The sequence below is a fragment of the Dendropsophus ebraccatus genome, chromosome 11, assembly GCF_027789765.1.
Source record: "Dendropsophus ebraccatus isolate aDenEbr1 chromosome 11, aDenEbr1.pat, whole genome shotgun sequence".
In the NCBI taxonomy this organism is placed as follows: Eukaryota; Metazoa; Chordata; class Amphibia; order Anura; family Hylidae; genus Dendropsophus; species Dendropsophus ebraccatus.
Genome location: NC_091464.1, coordinates 89,618,847 through 89,644,185, shown reverse-complemented (window position 1 = coordinate 89,644,185; position 25,339 = coordinate 89,618,847). Strand labels below are relative to the sequence as shown.

The 25,339-nt window shown below is 45.4% G+C and overlaps 1 protein-coding gene across 4 annotated transcripts in view; it reads left to right on the top strand.

The window, feature by feature from the left end:
- The first annotated feature begins 2,290 nt into the window (after positions 1-2,290).
- The window catches only part of CASR (calcium sensing receptor), a 70,991-nt gene continuing 47,942 nt past the window's right edge, over positions 2,291-25,339 (top strand). Inside the window, exons 1-2 of one of the 4 annotated variants that reach the window (XM_069945212.1) lie at positions 2,291-2,756; positions 2,798-3,800. The gene's annotated coding sequence lies outside the window, so the exon portion shown is untranslated. Of the gene's footprint in view, positions 3,801-6,723; positions 6,796-24,751; positions 24,820-25,339 lie in introns of those variants that run through there. The other 3 variants (XM_069945211.1, XM_069945213.1, XM_069945215.1) reach the window with 3 other exon arrangements.

Sequence of the window (25,339 nt, the reverse complement as noted above, 5' to 3'; positions counted from 1 at the left end):
AGAGCTCCAAACATCCTGCACAAAGAGCTCCAGATCCTCTGCACAGACAAAAAGGCACATGTAGAGAGCAGAATGGTCAGTGTTAATTGTCATAGACCTCCAGGACTGCAGATATTAACCAGTTCTCTGCCGTAGACCACCAAGTACAGGGATATTCCCATCTCAGTTAATATACACTACCGTTCAAAAATTTGGGGTCACATTGAAATATCCTTATTTTTGAAGGAAAAGCACTGTACTTTTCAATGAAGATAACTTTAAACTAGTCCTAACTTTAAACAAATACACTCTATACATTGCTAATGTGGTAAATGACTATTGTTCTAATGGTACAATGTGTTTGCTGATTGGCCCAGAAGGCTAATTGATGATTAGAAAACCACCCTTGTGCAATCATGTTCACACATCTGAAAACAGTGTAGCTCGTTCCAGAAGCTACAAAACTGACCTTCCTTTGAGCAGATTGTGTTTCTGGAGCATCACATTTGTGGGGTCAATTAAACGCTCAAAATGGCCAGAAAAAGAGAACTTTCATCTGAAACTCGACAGTCTATTCTTGTTCTTAGAAACGAAGGCTATTCCATGCGAGAAATTGCTAAGAAATTGAAGATTTCCTACAACGGTGTGTACTATTCCCTTCAGAGGACAGCACAAACAGGCTCTAACCAGAGTAGAAAAAGAAGTGGGAGGCCGCATTGCTATATATCTCTACATGAACATTATATGTATAAATACACCAGACAGATCACTGTTTTTAGAGCAGAGTGTTAGTCGGTAACCTAGACAACAAGCTGCCAACAATGGGCGGGAGAGAGCAGCATATTAGGAGAAAGAGGCAAGTTTTCTAAATGAATGTATGTGCAATATTTTTTAGTCCTACAAGTTTAAAGGGGTACTCCAGAGAAAATAAATTGGTTTTATCAACTGGTGTCAAAAGTTATATAGATTTGTAATTTACTTTTATTTATAAATCTCCAGTCATCCAGTACTTATCAGATGCTGTATGTCCTGCAGGAAGTGGTGTTTTCTTTCCAGTCTGACACAGGGCTCTCTGCTGCCACCTCTGTCCATGTCAGGAACTGTCCAGAGCAGGAGAGGTTTTCTACGGGGATTTTCTACTGCTCTGGACAGTTCCTGACATGGACAGAGGTGGCAGCAGAGAGCACTGTGTCAGACTGGAGAGAATACACCACTTCCTGCAGGACATACAGCAGCTGATAAGTACTGGAAGACTGGAGATTTTTAAATAAAAGTAAATTACAAATCTATATAACTTTTTGAAAGCAGTTTATTATTATTATTATTATTATTGTTATTTTAAATTTCTGGAGTGCCCCTTTAACTAAGGTTCTTGAGATAGGAATACCCCTTTAACACCTCAACTGCCATTACCCCTTTCACTGCCTTATGTCACAAATATCACTGTTGCTTTCATTACATCAACTCCTTATCAGAAATAGAAGTTTCCCAGTAAAACTTTGCAGCTGAGTTTGTGTGAGCGGCCCCTAGTGTCTGCCTGAGGTACTGCAGCCTCAGCCTGGTCTCCTGTGCTGTGTGGATGGAGCTGTGCAGCAGAAGAGGAGCTCAGCCTGGAGACATCATCCACAGCAGTGCACAGGATTCCTGGAGACCTACAGGGGCTGCAGACACACAGAGGAAGGGGCTCCCAGCAGGTGCAGCTGAAGGGGATGGTGGGAAGCACAGAGGAGTCTGATCTACCACATCATCTGTATACACAAGCAGCCTGGATGTATTGTGTATAGTGCAGACAGAGAGACTGAGGGGTCTGTATAGTGTTATATAGAGATCAGTGTATACAGAGGGGTCTGTATAGTGTTATATAGAGATCAGTGTATACAGAGGGGTCTGTATAGTGTTATATAGAGATCAGTGTATGCAGAGGGGGTCTGTATAGTGTTATATAGAGATCAGTGTATACAGAGGGGTCTGTATAGTGTTATATAGAGATCAGTGTATACAGAGGGGGTATGTATAGTGTTATATAGAGATTAGTGTATGCAGAGGGGTCTGTATAGTGTTATATAGAGATCAGTGTATACAGAGGGGGTCTATATAGTGTTATATAGAGATCAGTGTATACAGAGGGGGTATGTATAGTGTTATATAGAGATCAGTGTATACAGAGGGGCTCTGTATAGTGTTATATAGAGATCAGTGTATACAGAGGGGGTCTGTATAGTGTTATATAGAGATCAGTGTATACAGAGGGGGCTGTATAGTGTTATATAGAGATCAGTGTATACAGAGGGGTTCTGTATAGTATTTATATAGAGATCAGTGTATACAGAGGGGGTATGTATAGTGTTATATAGAGATCAGTGTATACAGAGGGGGTCTGTATAGTGTTACATAGAGATCAGTGTATACAGAGGTGTCTATAGTGTTATATAGAGATCAGTGTATACAGAGGGGCTCTGTATAGTGTTATATAGAGATCAGTGTATACAGAGGGGGTCTGTATAGTGTTTATATAGAGATCAGTGTATACAGAGGGGGTCTTTATAGTGTTTATATAGAGATCAGTGTATACAGAGGGGGCTGTATAGTGTTATATAGAGATCAGTATATACAGAGGGGTTCTTTATAGTGTTATATAGAGATCAGTGTATACAGAGGTGTTTATATAGTGTTATATAGAGATTAGTGTATACAGAGGTGTTTGTATAGTGTTATATAGAGATCAGTGTATACAGAGGTGTTTATATAGTGTTATATAGAGATCAGTGTATACAGAGGTGTTCTTTATAGTGTTATATAGAGATCAGTGTATACAGAGGTGTTTGTATAGTGTTATATAGAGAGATCAGTGGAGTTAAACAGGGGGTCTGTATAGTGTTATAAAGGATTATCAGTGCACATATAGAGGTCAGGCCATGTATAAGGTTCTCTATAGTGTTATATAGAGAGATCAGTACATGCATAGGGTCTGTATTGTTGTATAGAGAGATCAGGAAAGACATTGGGTTCTATATAGAGACAAGTGCATGTAGAAGGATCTGTATAGTGTTATATACAGAGATTAGTGACTGTATAGCGGTCTGTGTAGTGTTATATACAGAGATCAGTGAGTGTATAGAGGTCTGTGCAGTGTTATATACAGAGATCAGTGAGTGTATAGAGGTCTGTGCAGTGTTATATAGATATAAGTGAATGTATAGGGGTATATGGAGTGTTATATAGAGACAACAGTGAATACATAGGGTTCTACATAGTGTTATATAGAGACATCAGTGCATTAGAGGAGTCTGTGTATTTTAATATACAGAGATTAGTGTATGTAGAGAGGTCTGTGTAGTGTTACATGGAGATCAGTGTGTGTATAGTGGGTCTGTGGAGTGTTATACAGGGACATCAGTGCATGTAGAGGGGGTCTGTGGAGTGTTATACAGGGACATCAGTGCATGTAGAGGGGTCTGTGGAGTGTTATACAGACATCAGTGCATGTAGAGGGGGTCTGTGGAGTGTTGTATACAGACATCAGTGCATGTAGAGGGGGTCTGTGGAGTGTTATATACAGACATCAGTGCATGTAGAGGGGGTCTGTGGAGTGTTGTATACAGACATCAGTGCATGTAGACGGGTCTGTGTAGTGTTATATACAGAGATCAGTGTGTGTATAGGGGGTCTGTATAGAGCAGGTGTCTGTCAGTGATCCTGCAGTGTTATACAGTACACAGTGTGCAGGGTCTGGGACATTGGGGGTCCTAAGCACTTAGACAGCTGTGACACAAGGACCTGAGGACGGGGGACCCCTGGACTCTCAGCACTGGCGCTAACAGGTGAGTACTGCTCATCTCATATCCAATCATACAGCAGAGCTGAGTATGTCATCTTACTTGTGTATCAGGGTAATTTATGTAGTAGATGTCACCTGCAGTCCTATGTAACACCACAGATAACACAGTGATATCTCTGAGTACAGATAATGTAGTCGATGTCACCTGCAGTCCTATGTAACAGCACAGATAACACAGTGATATCTCTGAGTACAGATAATGTAGTCGATGTCACCTGCAGTCCTATGTAACCCAATCTGTATAACCCAGGCTGATCACACCATGTATTCCTGTATTCTCTATAATTGATATAATTACATATGGATATAGTGATGCATTATTAATTCTGCTGCTTCGGAGCTGCGCTCAGGACTGAATAACGTTCAGTTGTCAGAAAATCACATTGGTTACAGGAATACTTGTTTCATCCTGTAACCCCTTTACAGTGCACCCCTACTTCCATGTCCCAGGAAGCTGAGGTTTGGGGTGCTGTCTGTCAGGAGCCTCAGATTAGTGACTAAATTAACCAGTCAACAGTAGACAATTTTAGTGTTTAGTTTTTATTTTACTTTTTTTTTTCATATAATGTAAGGGAATAGGATTAGAGGTTATGTAAGAGTGATCAGCAGCCCCCAGTGGGGGAGGGTCGGGCAGGTGATGGTGATGAGTAATTCATGAGTCCAGCATCACATGGGTTAATCATTAGGATTTTACTTCCTCACTTTGCCCCAAAAAGTCAGAAGTCACCACCTAGATCTATGATCTGTATGGGAGCAATCAGATCCATCAGGAATCCGGTGTGATCATATCTAATCCATAGTATGCAATCACATCCAGCAATGTCCATTGGTTACATTCCCAGCTGCTTTCCTGCCCCTGCCTAGCACTGCGGGGAGCTGTATATATGTATCCATAGGGTCGGGTGTATTAGGAGCTGTGTATGTATCTATAGGTGCATGTCCTATATTCCCTTGACAACAGGAGACCCCAGAACATCATTAAAGCCCCCTTTATATTCTAGACAGACTGTAGATAATTCCACGTATACTCCTGGCATTAATCTCTTTAACTCTTATTGTAATAACACTGACCTTAAAGGGGTACTCCAGAGAGAGAGAGAAAAAACCATTTTCATATCAACTGGTGGCAGTTATTTATATAGATTTGTAAATTGCTTCTATTTAAAAATTTCCAGTCTTCTAGTACTTATCAGTTGCTGTATGTCCTGCAGGAAGTGATAATAATACTAACACTAAATCCACTAACACATATCCTACTAAATATAATCTACTAAAACTATTCTAAGATTATTAGTTCTAATCACATATCCTTATGGTGCGTTTACACAGAAAGATTTATCTGACAGATTTTGGAAGCCAAAGCCAGGAATGGATTTGAAAAGAGGATAGATCCAAGTCTTTCCTTCATGACCTGATCCCTGTTTATAGTCTGTTCCTGGGTTTGGCTTCAAAGATCTGTCAGATAAATCTGTCTGTGTAAACGCACCAGGGTTATGGTGCGTTTACACAGACAGATTTATCTGACAGATTTCAGATCCAGGAACCATGAACAGACTATAAACAGAGAACAGGTCATAAAGGAAAGACTGATTTCTCCTCTTTTCAGATCCATTCCTGGCTTTGGTTTCAAGAATCTGTCAGATAAATCTGTCCGTGTAAATGCACCATTACCCACTAACTCATCAAACCCTACTAACACCACTGTACTAACACTAAATGTACTAATCCTACCAACACTAACTTTACTAACACACATACCGGATCCGCAGCGGATCTTGCTGCGAATATGCAGCGAGAAATCCGGTATGTGAACTAACTGTACAAACACCAACTGTACAAACCCTCCTAACACTAATGGCTCTATTCCACGCAACGATTATTGGCCATATTCGGCCGCTACGGACACTAATCGTCCCGTGCATTAGAAGGCAACGATCAGCCGACATCGTTCATGTCGGCTGATCGTTCATGTCGTTTGTTTTTCAACATGTTGAAAAACAAATGACTGATACAGCAACGATCTGCTGCCGTCGCTCTGTGGAATAGGAACGGCGGCAGCAGACGCTGCTGTATGCTATGGGCACCTAGCGATCACCCAGGCAGCCCTCCCCCCCTGCAGCCCCCCCCCCTGCAGCTCCCCCCGGCCCTCCCCGGACTCACCTGCTCACTGCTGCCGTGTGGAATAGCGACAGCAGCGAGCGGGGAACGAGGAGCAAACGAACGCTGAGAGCGCTCGTTTGCTACTGACCTCACTAGCACCACCACCTACTTAAGGTGCATTCACACCACGATTGTGCTTTTATTTTCAAGTGAAATCTCTCAGAAGTGCAGGAAATTACCGGAGCGCAGTCACTAGCCGACTATGTTCATTCATAGAAGTAAATGGCGTCTGTGCACAGAAATCTGCTCCTATGAAGGCACAATTGTGATGTGAACCTAGCCTAACGCTAACTAGACTAACATAAAGCCTACCAACAACAACTTCCAAATGTATGGTGCTGCTTTATAGTAAAAATCCCAGTTGCTCATAGCAACCAATCACAGGTCACCTTTCATTTTACCAGAGCAATGTGAAAACTAAAAGCTGTGCTGTGATTGGTTGCTATGGACAATGGAAATGTTACTATTAGACAGTAAAATGAAAACTGAGCTGGTTGCTATGGGCAACAGAGAGAATTTAACTGTAAAACGGCGCCATATAATCTCCCTCTTAACCCTTATCCTACGATATCTAACCCACTAAAACTAAGCTTAACCCACTTACTGATCCTAATAACACTGACCCTCCTCAGGCCACGTTCCAGCATCCTGAATGCGGCCAAAACCACAGCGCCATTCCTTCACTAATAGTAATGCAATGTTGTTGGTGACCATGTGGGGGCGTGGCTTCAGACGCATGTGGCGACGTCTCCATGAGATTGCCCACAGCTCAGTGTACTGGGTTGCCCTGAAGCTGGATCTCCATAGTTAACGTCAAGGTTAGGCCCGGGCTACACTGCTTGTAGTGCTACAATATTGATTTAATGGGGTATTACTTTAATTTGCTTCTATTATATATTCCATCAAAGGTTCCACCATATTCATCTGAACAGTAGCGCAGCACACAGCACTATTATCCAGTAAAACAGTGGTTATCTCCATGGTGCCACCTGTTATGGTCACTGGCATCAGCACCCCCAAGGTTGACTGCAGAAGAGGGGCCCAAAACGTTGTCTTCTTGGGGCCCAACCATCCTAAGGCTAGCATTGCCCCCTCCGATCTCATCTTTGAGACTTTGGAGGACTTTGGTCTTGTTTTAGCGTTGGAGCGGAAAATGAAATGCGCCGACATCCTGCAGTCTTGGTGGACATGACAGGGTTAATCGTCACCATTTACCGCCCCGTGGAAAGAGTCCCTGCTAATATAAGAAGCCATTAACCAGAGAACGCAATGTGATTTAATGAGGTGGCCTGACCCCGCATGAATGTGTCACCCCCCACCCCCTCGGGCTGGATCACACCCAGCCATGTAACCACCAGTGAGAACCCTCATGGTGGGCAGAGCAAATAACCCATCTATTATGTCCGACAGAAAACAATCAAAGCTGCTGGAAGAGCAAACACAGGATGATCTGTCACCATTACCCTCCGCCACCGCTGCCACCTGCTCCTATCCTGTCAGGTCGCCGGGGTATATAGGTATCTGCTCCAGTCTTAAGTGGATTGCAAACACCTCATCCCGAGGGAACAATCACGTTGTCTATACACATGTGTATATATATATATATATATATATATATATATATATATAGCTTCATCATCATGTATACTCCCTGTAATCTATGACTAGGGCAGCAAAAATCCTATGGGTGACATACAGGAGAAAATGGGGCAACACAATGGATATCCAAAAGAGAACACATAATGTCCAGAAAGATGTGTCCATGACCTGGTCAGATATACTCCAGTGCTACAGGTCAATTATACAGGAGACCAATACACAACCCCCCTCCCTGAGGAGACTATACATCCCCCCACACCTTTAGATGTCAATAACAGTCAGTCAATAATCATGTTAAGTGATGTCCTCGCTAGTCCTGTAATAACGCTAACCACTAACCCCTCCTCCACATATATCCTCTAAAATCTATGGCTACCTTATATCTGCTTATCAGCCTTCTGCCTTTGAAGTCCGTGCTGCTCTCTGATAGGCGGCCCAGGGTTTTTGGTCTACTGCCGGGTCAACCAGTACGATGGTGTGGTGGCTGAGTGGGTCTAGGATTACTTGGGCACTTGTCACGGTAGCCTGGAGTAGTAAAGGACCCACCCCGGACTGTCAGGGACCCCCCCTGCAGAGGACAGTTTAACCCAAATGTAGGTGTGGATTGGTGCGGGTGTGCAAGAACAGACCAACACTTAAAAAGTAGAACGGTTTACTTGCAGAAACTTAGTGCAATACAGGTGTGCTTGGCAAAAAATACAGTTTAGTGCAATAAAACAATACTTGTCTAATTTGTACTGTGCTCTGCCTGGAACAGTTTGAACTGAAGAAGAAGATATAGAGAACTCTCGTACTCGCGTATAGACTGTGTCTGACCACCTTCTGCCCTACAGTAGCAGGCTACCTGTGCTGTAGGTTAGTACAAGCCCCAGGTCTAGTTATCTGGGCTAAGCAGACTTCCAAGACATCCCGGTTGTCTTTTGATGCGCAGTGAAATACCTAGATTCAAAGTAACTTTGTTCTACTACAGTCAGTTCCTGTGACTCCTAAGTAACTACCATGCACTGTTTAGAGAGGTTTCTGGCGTGGACAATGTTATCCTTTTGTGGCTGCTCTACCTCTTGGTACTTTATAGCACCGCATAATTGCTGTGACTTTTATACAGACAATCTGTAGCATCTCTAGGTTCGCCATTCACTGACTACCACACACGACTCTCTCTGACTAGAGACTCCCTAGAGACTGACTCCTTCCTCCAGGAACTAATTCCTTACATCAGGGGTCTAACCAAACCCTCCTGTGATTGGTGGGGCTGTGTTTGCATTAAAGAGAGAAGACAGCGGATAAGATAAAGACTGAAGGGAAAGCACCTACACCTGTAAGTGGACAAAACAATACATGTGACACAAAAACAGTTAACCCATAAGTTTCCTTCACATAAAGCATAGACTACAGAGCAGCACCTAGTGGGGAAAGCACTAACTACAGTGAATACCCCATCCCCATCTGTTTGTGTGGTGTGTGCTCAACCGGTCACTTACTAGATGGTACTGTGTTACACCACTTCTGTTGTGGTTGGTCGGAGTATAACTCAGACAGATGTTTGTTGTGACGCCAGTGCCGGTTGGGCACACAGATATGGAGGCACACCTGTTTAGTTTACAGTGGGTGACTATACCCTTTCCCCTGTGATTGGTGACCTGCCGAGCTGTAATGGGGTCCCTTGGGCACTTATTACGGTGGTCCGGACTGGAGTTGTTACCCACCCGGACTATCGGTACCGCCACCCACAGAAAGGGGAGATGACCCAAGGAAGGTGCAATTGCTGTGTAGGTGTTTGAGTAATAATTACTGAGTCCTGTTACCATAAATAAACTCGTCTTTACTTCAGGAATGCTCAATACAATAGTAGACAATAGACTTCTGACTTCATAATATACTTTGGACTTGACTGACAAGACCTGTGCTGAGAGCTTGAGAGGTAGTATAGCCGTACTGGCTTATTTGAGTGCTGTTGAAGTAGAGGAAGTTTAGAGAAGTGGAGGAGGATGTCACAAGAGTCCCGACCCAAGTAGTAATGTGCTCTGCCGGAACTTTTAGAAATAGGAGAAGTAGAATACTTGAGAATAAAGAGAATAGTTGTGCCCATGTTTTGACCTTTGTCTTTGCACCACCTATTGCCCTACAGTGTCTGGTGACCCGTCCTAGATGGTGACACAAGCCCCAGACCCTGTTAACTGGGTTGAGCAGAGTGGTCAGAATTTTCTGGTTACACCCACGCTGCGAGTACGTAGGCTTCTAGCAAGTTTGCTTTATCGGGATCAGTTCCTCTTGCTTCAGGATACTGTCCTGCACCTTTAGTTATTTTCACGGCATGGGCTGTGATTATCCCTGACTTTGTCCTCTCTGTGAGCATTTAGTACTGTATAGTGTGTAGAAGTGCTGCTTTCAAGAAACGGGTGCCTGTTCTTCCCAGGTGTGTCTGTCCACTACCTCGCTTTAGATTACACTAGATTCGTCCTCTCCCAGGGGACCTGGCATAAGCCAGGGCCCAACTTGACTGCTGTAGGGACTTTTCTGGCTTGTGTTCTCTCTGTACAGGCGGAAAGTGGCGATTTGCGTATTTTTTTGTACGCAAATGGCCGATTTGCGAATAAAATATTCGCAAATCGGCACTTTCCCCCGAGTACGCCAGGGGGGCGGAAAGGGGGCGTGTAGTGGGCGGAGCGGAGGGCTCGGACTCAGAGTCCGCGCGATTTACCATCCGTTCCGCCCAAATATACGCCGAAAACCTACTCCAGTCCACAGCTGGCGTAGGTTTTCGGCGGTGCGCACCGGCGCGCACGGGATTTATGTAGAGGCAGTCCGCCTCTACATAAATCTCCGTAGCGCCGGAGCTGCGGGGGCATTTTTAAGTCCGGCGTAAAAAACGCCGGACTTAATAAATGCCCCCCTAAGTGTGTGTCTACACTTCCTCTCTCCATGTGACAACTTCCTACAGGGTATGTAATACCTGCTGTGAGTGAGAAGAGAAGGCAAAAGAAGAAAGAGAACAGAGATAGGTGGAGAAGAGAAAAGAGCTCTCATTGGTGCACAAAGAACAATAACCCATTGAGTACTACAGCTGTGCAACACTTGAGTACAAGATATACATCCTAGCGACATCTAGTGGCAAAACTTAGGTACAACTTCATTACCACTTGGACAGGCTTTTGCGAGGGGTGTATAAGCTAGTAACACCCGTGGTGGGACAACACCTCTGAACCCAAGGAAGATACCTTACTCAGGTGCAAAAGAACTTAGGGGCCCATACTGGGTCACTACAGATCTGCCCCGGGTGCCTAAAAAAAGCTGGATGCAGTCCTGGGAGAAGTTTTCTAGGAGCTTCCCTGGACAAGATCCAACTTTTCCAGGCACTCGGAGTGGAGCGGCACGAAGCAGCATGGACTTTAAAAGCAGCATGCTAATAAGCAAATTGCAGCGCTAACAAAGTGATTAGCTTTGTTTGTACTGTAAAATTGCTTATCTCTACTTTTAGAAATATTTAGCAAATTGTATACTGCTACATCATGAGTTACTGTTCACATACATTACTTTACTGATCCTGAGTTACATCCTGTATTATACTCCAGAGCCGCACTCACTATTCTGCTGGTGGGGTTACTGTGTACATACATTACATTACAAATCATGTACTGATCCTGAGTTACATCCTGTATTATACTCCAGAGCTGCACTCACTATTCTGCTGGTGGGGTTACTGTGTACATACATTACATTACTGATCCTTTACTGATCCTGAGTTACATCCTGTATTATACCCCAGAGCTGCGCCCACTATTCTGCTAGTGGTGTCACTGTGTACATACATTACATTACTGATCCTGAGTTACATCCTGAAATGACAATTCTGGATTACTCTCTTATAGCTCTGTGATGTGCCGTTTCTCTGTTATTCCTACTAGAAATCCATGATGCAATAACTAGGTGGGTGTTACCAGTTACTCTAATTGGATAGTATCAGACAGTGTAGGGACACGCCCCCAATTGGTAACACCCACTTAGTTATTGTATCATAGATTTCTAGAAGGAATAACAGAGGAGCGGAACATCACAGAGCTATAAGAGTAGGTGATCCAGAATCATTGTTTTATGTGGACTACAAGGATATGTTAATATACTAAGGTCAGGAGTGGTGACAAGTCCCCTTTAAATAGTCTCCATTCCTTTTATTATATTTGTACTGTAGTGGTAGTTGGTTATTCATTAATAAGTGGGAGATGACGTATGAGGCTTCTGGACTCGGTCAATGAGCACAGGACACAAGATCTCTTACAATCACTTGGAGGCAACTACAACCTACATAAAATCGCTGAGTCAATTGTGGCCAAAATATCTAAATTTTATTACACTCGTGATACATACATAAAAGTATCCTAAATAAATCACACATTAAAAACTGGTGGCGTCCACAGACAAAGCTTCGATTGCTATTGATGCCTGTGGAATATGCAAAATGGGGAAGACAAGGCAATGATGATGGAGGACACGAAACGCGCATCGGGGTGGTGGCGTCCCAGAGAAGCAAGGAGTTCCGTTGGTATCTGGTAATATATCTCCTATCTGAAGCCCTTCTTTGAGGGAAGCGCAGCACGGGCTCTTTACATCATTGTCTTGTTTTCCTCTTTTTGCACATTCCAGAGGCATCAGTCATTGATGGCGATCAACGACTGATCATTAGTTTAGGTTTAGACCTAAAATTGCCGGGTGCCGACTGCACATCACTACGTGTAATAGCAATCCGCGGTGGGCAGCTAATGATTGCCCCAACACCTGACACCTTACCTCTCCCCACTCCTGGTCCTCTCTCCTGTGCTCCACAGCTTCCCAGCCGTGGCGGCTGCAGCGGCTGAGTGGCCTGTCAGCCGATCACAGGCTGCGGCGGTACCAAGACTGGGACCAGGAGCAGGCAGAGGTAAGGTATCAGGTGTTTGCGCAAGGGCTGCATGGACATCGCTAACAATGTCCATGCAGCCTTTACTGCCCAATTATCAGGCTGTGTAATAGGTCCAGTAAACCAGCGCCGATCTAGCAGCTCAACGCTCGCTTACGAAAATGATCGGGCCGTAGTCGGCCCGTGTAATCGGACCCTAAGAGTATTTGCTAGGTCCTTCTCTGGAGAGATATCTGGCTAGTCCTGTGTTTTGAGACTGGTAACTGAAGCTCCGTGGACCTTATTGCATATCAATGTTTCCCAGGGTGCAATTCACCTAAGATTTCACTGTATTGAGCTCTATAACCGGCAGCTTACAGTGTCTTCTTTAGCTGGTCTTCCTGAGATCAGTGATCTGTTTGCCGTATTGGTCTACTAGGCATTGCTCCCACCTAGCCAGAATCCTGCTCTACACTGATGAGGGGCAACATCCCAAAACAGCTGTCTGTGGATGGATACCTGGCTTTGGTATTTTCATGGTCATATTGTCAGAGTTGTAATTAAAGGGGTTATCCAGCGAAAATCTTTTTCTTTCAGATCAACTGATATCAGAAAGTGATATAGATTTGTAATTTACTTCTATTAAAAAATGTCAAGTCTTTCCATACTTATTAGCTGCTGTATGTCCTGCAGGAAGTGTTATTTTATTTTCAGTCTGACACAGTGCTCTCTGCTGACATCTCTGGCCAAGACAGGAACTCTCTCTCGGTTTTCTATAAATTCCCCATAGAAAACCTCTACTGCTTTGGACAGCTCCTGTCTCGGACAGAAATGTCAGAAGAGAGCACTGTGTCAGGGTATGTGCACACTGAGGAAAAGGCGAGGAATTGAAGAGGAATTTCAAGCTGAAATAAAAATAAAATATGTACAGCGCAAAGTCACATTGTGTTCAATGGTTTTTGCTCTGTTGTTCACACTGCAGAATTTCCGAGCAGAATTTTCTGCTGTAGATCTGCTAGAGGAATCCTATAGAAGTCAATGGGGGGCTTAAATTCTGCTTGAATTCTGCCTGAAAACTTTCTGCTTCAATTCCTCGAGAATTGCTCAGTGTACATATACCCTTAGACTGAAGAAAAAAAAAACATTTCCTGCAGGACATACAGCAGCTAATAATTATGGGAAGACTTGAGATTTTTTTAATAGAAGTAAATTATAAATCTCTATAACTTTCTGACACCGGTTGATTTGAAAGAAAAATCACTTTGTTTGATTTGTAAATAATTATTTAGCATAGGCAAGCAGGCGTAAATCATGGTAAATCCGGCATTGGTGAGGCCACACCTCCTTCTCGCCTTCTCTGGCTGCCCATCCGCTGGCATACGCAATGGAAAAGGTCAGACTCTGTGCCATCGTCTTTGTGGCGTATGCCAGGACCCCCTTAATATTTGGTCCAGAAACCTTTGTTTGCAGCTCCAGAGGTCAGATGTTTCCTGGAGTTTTTGACCATGTGTGCACACAGTGCAAACTCCTCCATACAGATCATCTCCAAATCTTTCAGGTTTCGGGTCTGTCGCAGGGGGGTAACATTGAGTTTCAACTGCGTCCAAAGATTTCCTATTGGGATCAGGTGTAGAGAATGGGGAGGTCGCTCCAGGACCACAAAATACTTCTTCCGGAGCTCCTTAGTTGTCCCGGCTGTGGGTCTCCTCATTAATTGTCCCGGCTGTGGGTCTCCTCATTAATTGTTCCGGCTGTGGGTCTCCTCCTTAGTTGTCCCGGCTGTGCGTCTCCTCCTTTGTTGTCCCGGCTGTGTGTTTCCTCCTTAGTTGTCCCGGCTGGGTGTTTCCTCCTTAGTTGTCCCAGCTGGGTGTTTCCTCATTAGTTGTCCCGGCTGTATGTCTCCTCCTTAGTTGTCCCGGCTTTGGGTCTCCTCCTTAGTTGTCCCTGTGTTTCCTCATTAGTTGTCCCGACTGTGTGTCTCCTCCTTAGTTGTCCCAGTTGTGTGTCTCCTCCTTAGTTATCCTGGCTGTGGGTTTCCTCATTAGTTGTCCCAGCTGTGTTTCTCCTCCTTAGTTGTCCCGGCTGTGTGTCTCCTCCTTAGTTGTCCCGGCTGTGTGTCTCCTCCTTAGTTGTCCCAGTTGTGTGTCTCCTCCTTAGTTATCCTGGCTGTGGGTTTCCTCATTAGTTGTCCCAGCTGTGTTTCTCCTCCTTAGTTGTCCCGGCTGTGTGTCTCCTCCTTAGTTGTCCCGGCTGTGTGTCTCCTCCTTAGTTGTCCCGGCTGTGTGTCTCCTCCTTAGTTGTCCCGGCTGTGTGTCTCCTCCTTAGTTGTCCCGGCTGTGTGTCTCCTTAGTTGTCCCGGCTGTGTGTCTCCTCCTTAGTTGTCCCGGCTGTGTGTCTCCTCCTTAGTTTTCCCGGCTGTGTGTCTCCTCCTTAGTTGTCCCGGCTGTGGGTTTCCTCCTTAGTTGACCCGGCTGTGTGTCTCCTCCGTAGTTGTCCCGGCTGTGTGTCTCCTTCTTAGTTGTCCCGGCTTTGGGTTTCCTCCTTAGTTGTCCAGGCTGTGTGTCTCCTCCTTAGTTGTCCCGGCTGTGTGTCTCCTCCTTAGTTGTCCCGGCTGTGGGTTTCCTCCTCAGTTGTCCCAGCTGTGTGTCTCCTCCTTAGTTTTCCCGGCTGTGTGTTTCCTTCTTAGTTGTCCTGTGGGTTTCCTCCTTAGTTGTCCCAGCTGTGTGTTTCCTCCTTAGTTGTCCCGGCTGTGGGTTTCCTCCTTAGTTGTCCCGGCTGTGTGTCTCCTCCTTAGTTGTCCCTGTGCTTCCTCCTTAGTTGTCCCGGCTGTGGGTTTCCTCCTTAGTTGTCCCTGTGTTTCCTCCTTAGTTGTCCCGGCTGTGGGTTTCCTCCTTAGTTGTCCCGGCTGTGTGTTTCCTACTTAGTTGTCCCGGCTGTGGGTTTCCTCCTTAGTTGTCCCTGTGCTTCCTCCTTTGTTGTCCCGGCTGTGTGTCTCCTCCTTAGTTTTCCCGGCTGTGTATTTCCTCCTTAGTTGTCCCAGCTGTGTGTTTCCTCCTTAGTTGTCCCGGCTGTGGGTTTCCTCCTTAGTTGTCCTGGCTGTGTCTCCTCCTTAGTTGTCCCGGCTGTGTGTCTCCTCCTTAGTTGTCCCGGCTGTGGGTTTCCTCCTTAGTTGTCCCTGTGCTTCCTCCTTAGTTGTCCCAGCTGTGTGTTTCCTCCTTAGTTGTCCCGGCTGTGGGTTTCCTCCTTAGTTGTCCTGGCTGTGTCTCCTCCTTAGTTGTCCCGGCTGTGTGTTTCCTCCTTAGTTGTCCCGGCTGTGGGTTTCCTCCTTAGTTGTCCCTGTGCTTCCTCCTTAGTTGTCCCGGCTGTGTGTCTCCTCCTTAGTTGTCCTGGCTGTGTGTTTCCTCCTTAGTTGTCCCGGCTGTGTGTTTCCTCCTTAGTTGTCCCGGCTTTGGGTTTCCTCCTTAGTTGTCCCGGCTGTGTGTCTCCTCCTTAGTTGTCCCGGCTGTGGGTTTCCTCCTCAGTTGTCCCAGCTGTGTGTCTCCTCCTTAGTTTTCCCGGCTGTGTGTTTCCTTCTTAGTTGTCCTGTGGGTTTCCTCCTTAGTTGTCCCAGCTGTGTGTTTCCTCCTTAGTTGTCCCGGCTGTGGGTTTCCTCCTTAGTTGTCCCGGCTGTGTGTCTCCTCCTTAGTTGTCCCTGTGCTTCCTCCTTAGTTGTCCCGGCTGTGGGTTTCCTCCTTAGTTGTCCCTGTGTTTCCTCCTTAGTTGTCCCGGCTGTGGGTTTCCTCCTTAGTTGTCCCGGCTGTGTGTTTCCTACTTAGTTGTCCCGGCTGTGGGTTTCCTCCTTAGTTGTCCCTGTGCTTCCTCCTTTGTTGTCCCGGCTGTGTGTCTCCTCCTTAGTTTTCCCGGCTGTGTGTTTCCTCCTTAGTTGTCCCAGCTGTGTGTTTCCTCCTTAGTTGTCCCGGCTGTGGGTTTCCTCCTTAGTTGTCCTGGCTGTGTCTCCTCCTTAGTTGTCCCGGCTGTGTGTCTCCTCCTTAGTTGTCCCGGCTGTGGGTTTCCTCCTTAGTTGTCCCTGTGCTTCCTCCTTAGTTGTCCCAGCTGTGTGTTTCCTCCTTAGTTGTCCCGGCTGTGGGTTTCCTCCTTAGTTGTCCTGGCTGTGTCTCCTCCTTAGTTGTCCCGGCTGTGTGTTTCCTCCTTAGTTGTCCCGGCTGTGGGTTTCCTCCTTAGTTGTCCCTGTGCTTCCTCCTTAGTTGTCCCGGCTGTGTGTCTCCTCCTTAGTTGTCCCGGCTGTGTGTTTCCTCCTTAGTTGTCCCGGCTGTGTGTTTCCTCCTTAGTTGTCCCGGCTTTGGGTTTCCTCCTTAGTTGTCCCGGCTGTGTGTCTCCTCCTTAGTTGTCCCGGCTGTGGGTTTCCTCCTTAGTTGTCCCGGCTGTGTGTCTCTTCCTTAGTTGTCCCGGCTGGGTGTTTCCCTTCTTAGTTGTCCCGGCTGTGGGTTTCCTCCTTAGTTGTCCCGGCTGTGTGTTTTCTCCTTAGTTGTCCCGGCTGTGAGTTTCCTCCTTAGTTGTCCTGGCTGTGTCTCCTCCTTAGTTGTCCCGGCTGTGTGTCTCCTCCTTAGTTGTCCCGACTGTGGTTCTCCTCCTTAGTTGTCCCGGCTGTGGTTCTCCTCCTTAGTTGTCCCGGCTGTGGTTCTCCTCCTTAGTTGTCCCGGCTGTGGGTTTCCTCCTTAGTTGTCCCTGTGTTTCCTCCTTAGTTGTCCTGGCTCTGTGTTTCCTCCTTAGTTGTCCTGGCTGTGTGTTTTGGGTCATTGTCATGCTGGAAGACCCAGCCACCACCCATCTTCAATGCCCTTACTGCAGGAAGGAGGCTGTTGGACAAAATTTTGTCATACATGGACCCATCCATCTTCTCTTCAATATGGTGCAGTCCTCCCTATTTCCTTTGCAAAAAAGCACTCCCAAAGTATGATGTTCCCCCTCTCCCCCATGCTTCACAGTTGGGACTGTGTTCTTGGGGTTGTTCCCATCCTTCTTCCTCTAAACACAGTGTGTGGAATTGATAGCAAAAAGTTCTATTTTGGTCTCATCTGACCTCATTCTCCCATGGATCATCCAGATGGTCACTGGTAAACTTTACACAGGCCTGGACATGTGCTGGTGTGAACAGGGGCACTGTGTGTGCCCTGAAGGATTATAATAAATGATGGTATAGTGTATTACTAATGGTAATCAGTGAGACTGTGGATGATTCTGACTGTGGTCAGAGACATCCTTACCCCACAAGGTGAGATCCTGCATGCAGCCCCAGATATCGGAAGACTGACGGTCATCTTGTGTTTCTTCCATTCTCTAATAATTGCAACAACAGTTGTTGTCTTCTCACCAAGCTGTTTGCCAATTCTCCTGTAGCCCTTCCCAACCTTGTGCAGGTTTACAATTTTGTTTCTGGTGTCCTTAGACAGCTTTTTAGTCTTGGTGGAGGGGTTTGAATGTGATTGATTGTGTGGACAGGTGTCTTGTATATAGGTTGTGTGCTATCAATATAGGTAATAAGTAGGAGGAGCTTCTTAAAATGAAACTCACAGGTCTGTGAGAGCTAGAATTCTTGCAGATTCGTAGGTGATCAAATCCATTTCATGCAATAAAATGCAAATAATAAAAAATATTACAATCATAACAATAACAATTACACCTCTCCATTCTTTGTAGGTGGAAAAACTTGTAAAATTATCAAATACTTATTTCCTCCTCTGTATGTGATATTATTACTCTCTCTCCTCTTATTGGCTGTCACTCACCATGTTGCCCCTCCCACTGTTTTATGCAATAACAGGCTCCTCCCCTTTCTCAGTATTTGTGCCATTCCTTTAATGTTTCCTTCCTTATCTCCTGCGGTGATGATGCAGGATGCTACTTACAATATCCTTCTCACCTTTAAGACTAACTGTCCTATTGATCCCTACAGGATTAACCTTTGCTGTGCAATACACTGATCTAATTATTGGTGTTCTCAGCGGGATACTATAAGATGAAACTGATGTTAGCGGCTAATTGTACAGCAATAATAGTAAGCAAATTGTGAACAGAAGCTACGAGAAAGCCTTCAATAAACATTTTAGTTGCCCTGTAAAAATTTATGAAGATATGGAGATAGAGGCTGCAAATTAACAACCATAGCACTTAATACGTTGATGGACACAGGGCTTTCACAGGCAGAGCGAGCCACTTGGTGACAATATACATAGTAAAGAATTTCTTTTTTTAACCATTTAGTTGCACAAGACCTTTGTAGAAGTATGTGTCTCCATGGTAACAGACTACAAACAAGCTTTATGTAGTCTGATCCTGCAGTCGTATTTCCATCCATCTGTCATCTCTTCCTTCTCTGCCCAACAGATTGGTATATATTAATAAAGTATAGGGTAGTTGACAAATGAAAAAAATTAAGACTGCAGGATCAGACTACACAGAATGGGCTTGTTGTCTGTTACCATGGAGACACATAGGAACAGCAGAGACAAAACAAGAGTATAAATGTTAAAATCTATTTGAAATTTACTTAATTTTTTATTTTACATTGCGACTATATAAAAGATCAGGGGCGGACATAACTTTAAAGGAGGGGAGTTTTATGGGTATTTGTGGATAATTGACGTGTGAATATCTGGGGTCACCACGCACTGGATATAGATGCAGGAAATAAAGCAAAGGAAGGAAACCATGTTTATTAACTGAGGATCCAGGAAGTTTTGGAAATTTGTTTTTCTTCCAATCCGTCTGGATGTTTTCCAGCTGAAAATATCTTGTTATCTACATCAAGTGCACAGGTTAGAGGAGGACATCTGCAGCTGCCCCGGTTATGCACAGTACAACTTGGCAGCAGTTCTACGTAACTGTACAGGAATACTGCACCCTTCCATTTCCATTGTTATGGATCCTAAATATACATTTTATTACATGTTTTCATTTTGTATATGTGGACATTGCACAGTACTACTTCCATTGTCATGCATTTGGTTGTAATATTTATAATCTGTTTAAAGTGTAGATATATTCACATTGCACAGTACCGCTTCTCCTGTCCTGTATGCTGGGTGTAATCCTCAGTATATATATATATACAGTGCACAGTACCACTTCTCCTGTCCTGTATGCTGGGTGTAATCCTCAGTATATATATATATATATATATATATATATATATATATATATATATATATACACAGTGCACAGTACCACTCCTTCTCTCTTACAGTGTAATGTAATCTTCAGTATCAGCTCTTATGGTCACTGTATGCACGGTTACAGTTAACCAGCTTGGGGCTCTGCTTCCCTTTTCCCCAGTGATCTCTGCTGGAGTGATGTGCTGTGATGCAGCTCCTGTGGCAGGCTGTCTTCCTCACTGTAGAGCAGCACATGTAGCAGGCTGTCTCCTCTCTGTAGAGCAGCTCTGGTAGCAGGCTCTCTCCTCTCTGTAGAGCAGCACATGTAGCAGGCTCTCTCCTCTCTGTAGAGCAGCACATGTAGCAGGCTCTCTCCTCTCTGTAGAGCAGCACATGCAGCAGGCTGTCTCCTCTCTGTTGAGCAGCCCATATAGCAGGCTGTCCCCTCTCTGTAGAGCAGCTCTGGTAGCAGGCTCTCTCCTCTCTGTAGACTGCAGCACATGTAGAAGGCTGTCTTCCTCTCTGTAGAGCAGCTCCTGTAGCAGGCTGTCTCCTCTCTGTAGAGCAGCTCCTGTAGCAGGCTGTCTCCTCTGTAGAGCAGCACATGTAGCAGGCTGTCTCCTCTCTGTAGAGCAGCACATGTAGCAGGCTGTCTCCTCTCTGTAGACTGCAGCACATGTAGCAGGCTGTCTCCTCTCTGTAGAGCAGCACATGTAGCAGGCTGTCTCCTCTCTGTAGAGCAGCACATGTAGCAGGCTGTCCCCTCTCTGTAGAGCAGCACATGTAGCAGGCTGTCTCCTCTCTGTAGAGCAGCACATGTAGCAGGCTGTCTCCTCTCTGTAGAGCAGCTCCTGTAGCAGGCTGTCCCCCCTCTGTAGAGCACATGTAGCAGGCTGTCTTCCTCTCTGTAGAGCAGCACATGTAGCAGGCTGTCCCCTCTCTGTAGAGCAGCTCCTGTAGCAGGCTGTCTCCTCTCTGTAGAGCAGCACATGTAGCAGGCTGTCTCCTCTCTGTAGAGCAGCACATGTAGCAGGCTGTCTCCTCTCTGTAGAGCAGCTCCTGTAGCAGGCTGTCTCCTCTCTGTAGAGCAGCACATGTAGCAGTCTGTCTCTTCTCTGTAGAGCAGCACATGTAGCAGGCTGTCTCCTCTCTGTAGAGCAGCTCCTGTAGCAGGCTGTCTCCTCTCTGTAGAGCAGCCCATATAGCAGGCTGTCTCCTCTCTGTAGAGCAGCTCTGGTAGCAGGCTCTCTCCTCTCTGTAGACTGCAGCACATGTAGAAGGCTGTCTTCCTCACTGTAGAGCAGCACACGTAGAAGGCTGTCTCCTATCTTTAGAGCAGCTCTGGTAGCAGGCTCTCTCCTCTCTGTAGAGCAGCACATGTAGAAGGCTGTCTTCCTCTCTGTAGAGCAGCTCTTGTGGAAGACTTTCTTTCTCTCTCACTTAAGGCCCTATTCCACGGGTCGTTTAGAGGAGCAATATCGTTCGTATTCGGCCGATATCGGCCGCTACGAACGATATTCGTCCCGTGGAATAGAGTGCAACGATCAGCCGACATCGTTCATGTCGGCTGATCGTTGCAGTCGCTTGTTTTTCAACATGTTGAAAAACAAGCGACTGATATAGCAGCGATCTGCTGCCGTCGCTCCGTTGAATAGGAGCATCGGCAGCAGACGCTGCTATATCCTATGGGCTGCCCGGACGATCAGCGATCCCCCGGGCAGCCCCCCCAGCAGCTCCCCGCCGCCCCTCCCGCACTCACCCGCTCGCTGATGTCGCGTTGAATAGCGGCGGCAGCGAGCGGGGAACGAGGAGCAAACAATTTGCTCCTCCAAACGACTCGTGTAATAGGGGCATTAGACTGGACTGTTGCTTCACACGCCACACATTTGATTCATGTGTGCCTGAAAAGGAACAGTTCTTCTCTCTGTGTCTTGAGGGACCAGCACATCTTCTTCATGTGACTAAGATTTTTCTGCTTACATCTTTAGGCTACATGTTTACTCAGCAGCTGATAAGTACTGGAAGACTGGAGATTTTTTTTAATAGAAGTAAATTACAAATCTCTGGCACTTTCTGACACCAATTGATTTGAAAAACAAAATTTTGGTGGACTACCCCTTTAATCTTTTGGGTTTAGAGCCTGCACACAGCTATTGTTAGTACATACTCTCCACTAACTTTTAGAGTATTCTCAATAATGCAGTAGATGGAGTCAGTGAACCTGTGATTGTAAATGGCACATACAAGGTGAGGGCGCTGCGCTGTTACATGTGTAACTCTGTGTTCACATCTAGTGGCTGCTGCATAATCCACATACCCGTCCTCTCACACCTCATGCAGCGCTCGGTCATGTGATCCTCATTCATCTCCTTACATGTAACCAAGATCCCCAAATACTGCAGATTATTACATCACCAATCTCCCTAGGGGGTCTGCAGATTATTGCTCTGGACACTTATTGACATATTGATGTATTTTGTAATCTCTTGTATCCGGTTACAGGGACACGTTGTATCTTCTGTGTCTAATTTAGCTTGTGGCCTTCAGTGACTTATTAACCTGCCCAGGATATGGGCCATTGGCCGAGACTGTGATAAGGGGAGAAGTGTGAGGGTGGAGAACCGGTAGCAGACAGCATCTGTACTTATTGTATAGTCATATCTGGTTTATTACATTCTGTATATTATATTCTGTGCCCACCCCCCCATTCTGCTGGTGTACTGTGTCACTGTGTATATACAATAAATTGTTGATCCTGAGTTACATCCTGTAGATCTTTTATTTAAAAATATAAAACATAACAACAAACCAACAAAATAAGATAACTGTACTATATATGCAAGTGCATAAAAGTCCATAAACGTATTGGCTGGTCCAGCCTCACACTCACCAAACGCACCGCTGTATTATCCCCCACACGTGCAAACTAGATTTTCCCAAAAACACCACAATAACAACACTACAATAACAACACTATCAAAACTCATAATTTAACTAACCATAGCTAACATAACTATAACTATACTCTATACTACATTAACCCCCTGGTCCGGTTGCTTTCCCCAAAAATAAATGCACAAATAAATAAATAAATACATAAATTAATACATACATAGATACCTACACCAAACACCAAAACATTTTTATATATTTTTTTTTATTATTTATTTATTTTATTTTATTTAATTTTTTATTTATTTTTATTTTTTATTTTTTGGGCCCTGAGCTCGTCCCGCATCCCATGCCCCCAGTACATGATAACAGACGTCCATGAACCAGCCCAGGATTTTCTGTTTATACCCTCCCAAGAAACCCCCTCCCCCCATATAACCCACCACCCAACCTAACACTAAACCCCAACCCCAGGTGGAGACCCAACACAAACTATGCAAACTATATACACAAATATACACCCTAATAATATACACACTAATAATATACACACTAACAATATACACACTAACAATATACACAAACATACACAGCAAACCATAGTGGGGCTTCTCAGCCCCACACACAGCCCAAGTTCAGTACCTGCAAGCCCTATGTTCCTATACAGCTATAGCACAAAACAAAAGACTAATGTGCCAGCATCAGCCCACCACCAGGAGAGGAGACGCAGGCTAAGGAACCTTATAGGCAAAGCCCCTCCAAAGACAAGAGGCCCTACCAGCCCCCAGCCTCTCGTACTCCAAAGAACGCACCTTCACCAGGTCACCGAGTGTGCCCCTAACCACCTCATCCACAGGGGGGGATGTGCCCCTAACCACCTCATCCACAGGGGGCGCTGTCCCCTAACCACCTCATCCACAGAGAGGATTTTACGCTGAGTCGACACTAAACACCGTGCACTCCACGTGTGGTACCTGACCACTATGCTGACTAGGAATAAAGTGCTCCGGTCCCAGCCACCAAGGTTTCTGACTGCTCCATAGGCCCATTCCGCATAGGAGAGGCGGGCCAACCTGGGCCACCCGATGGAAGCGCCCACCCTGTTGTAAACCTCTGTATTAAAGGGACAATGAAGCAGAAAATGCTCCATGCTTTCCAGCATGCCTCCACACTCCTCCCGGGGACATCCCCGATCCTCAGAGCTCCTGCACTTCAGATTGTCCCTCACATACAGTTTCCCATGGAAGCAACGCCAAGCCAAGTCCCAAAACTTCAAGGGGATCCTGATGGAATTCAATAGGCCCAAACCAACCTGTACATCCTGTATTATACCCCAGAGCTGTACCCACTATTCTGCTGGTGGGGTCACTGTGTACATACATTGCATTATTGATCCTGAGTTACATCCTGTAGTATACTGCAGAGCTCCACTCACTATTCTGCTGGTGGGGTCACTGTGCACATACATTACATTACTGATCCTGTACTGATCCTGAGTTACATCCTGTATTATACTCCATAGCTGCACTCACTATTCTGCTGGTGGGGTCACTGTGCACATACATTACATTACTGATCCTGGGTTACATCCTGTAGTATACTCCAGAGCTGCACTCACTAATAGACCTACACATGGAATAACATGTGGAGGATTACACCCAACACACACGAGAGGAGAAGTTGTACTGTGCAGCGTCCATATACTGTATACAAAAGGAGGAATACTTAGACTTTTTGCACCATTGAGTGTTCGCTGTATGGCGGTAGTGCTGCGGATGACTACACTGCACTGCGGTTGTATCACACCCGTCTGTGCGTCACCAATGGGTTAATTGTTAATTTTTGGCCATTGGAACCGTTATAGCTAATCACAGGCTGATATGTGTAAATTCCGGCTTATCTGTGTCATCGCTCTTTTTCCGATGGTTCGGTAAACTCCGCTAAGCTGTTGTGATTTTGCTTTCACGCTCCTGTCCTTGCATTTTTCCAGTCCAATTAGGTTATTACTAAGGCTAAATGAGGCATGGCACCTCTGAAAGTCACACCGTCACCCAGGTGATGGGCTCCGGCTGTGATTGGTGAGGCTTATCCGAGTGTGACTGCAGGTGAACTTTCCTCCTCTCGCACCTCCCTCTGAACAATATCACCTTCACATTCTTAAGGCCCAGAAGGCGGCGGGGGAGGGGGGGTAGTGATGTCATCAGATGACCCTCCTCCATTGTAACCTGCACTATGAGGAGGGCAGATCACCGGAGGCCAGGGACGTTCACACACGTGTCTCCACCTTCACAACCATGTTTGGTATTGCCGAAGTGCAATAAAATGAAGTGAATTTACAGTTTTTTTTTATCTAACAAAATTCCCATTGGTTTGTGAGTACAGCCCCTTTGCAGATCTATATGTCTCCATGGTAACAGACAACATGCATTAGAAATGCTGGCATAGGTAAAGAAGGAGGGCGTACAAAAAGGAATGTGACATCAGGATCAGACTACGCATTATTTGTTGTCTGTTACCATGGAGACATCCAGTTAGGAGACACACAAAGATTAGAAAGGATTAAGTAAAACCGAATGCAAATTTGGATCATTTTCCACTAGCTGTAGGTGTTACGGAGGAGCTGGAGATGTTATGGAAGAGCTGTAGATGTTATGGAGGAGATGTAGATGTAGATGTTATGGAGGAGATGTAGATGTTATGGAGGAGCTGTAGATGTTATGGAGGAGATGTAGATGTAGATGTTATGGAGGAGATGTAGATGTTATGGAGGAGCTGTAGATGTTATGGAAGAGCTGTAGATGTAGATGTTATGGAGGAGCTGTAGATGTTATGGAGGAGATGTAGATG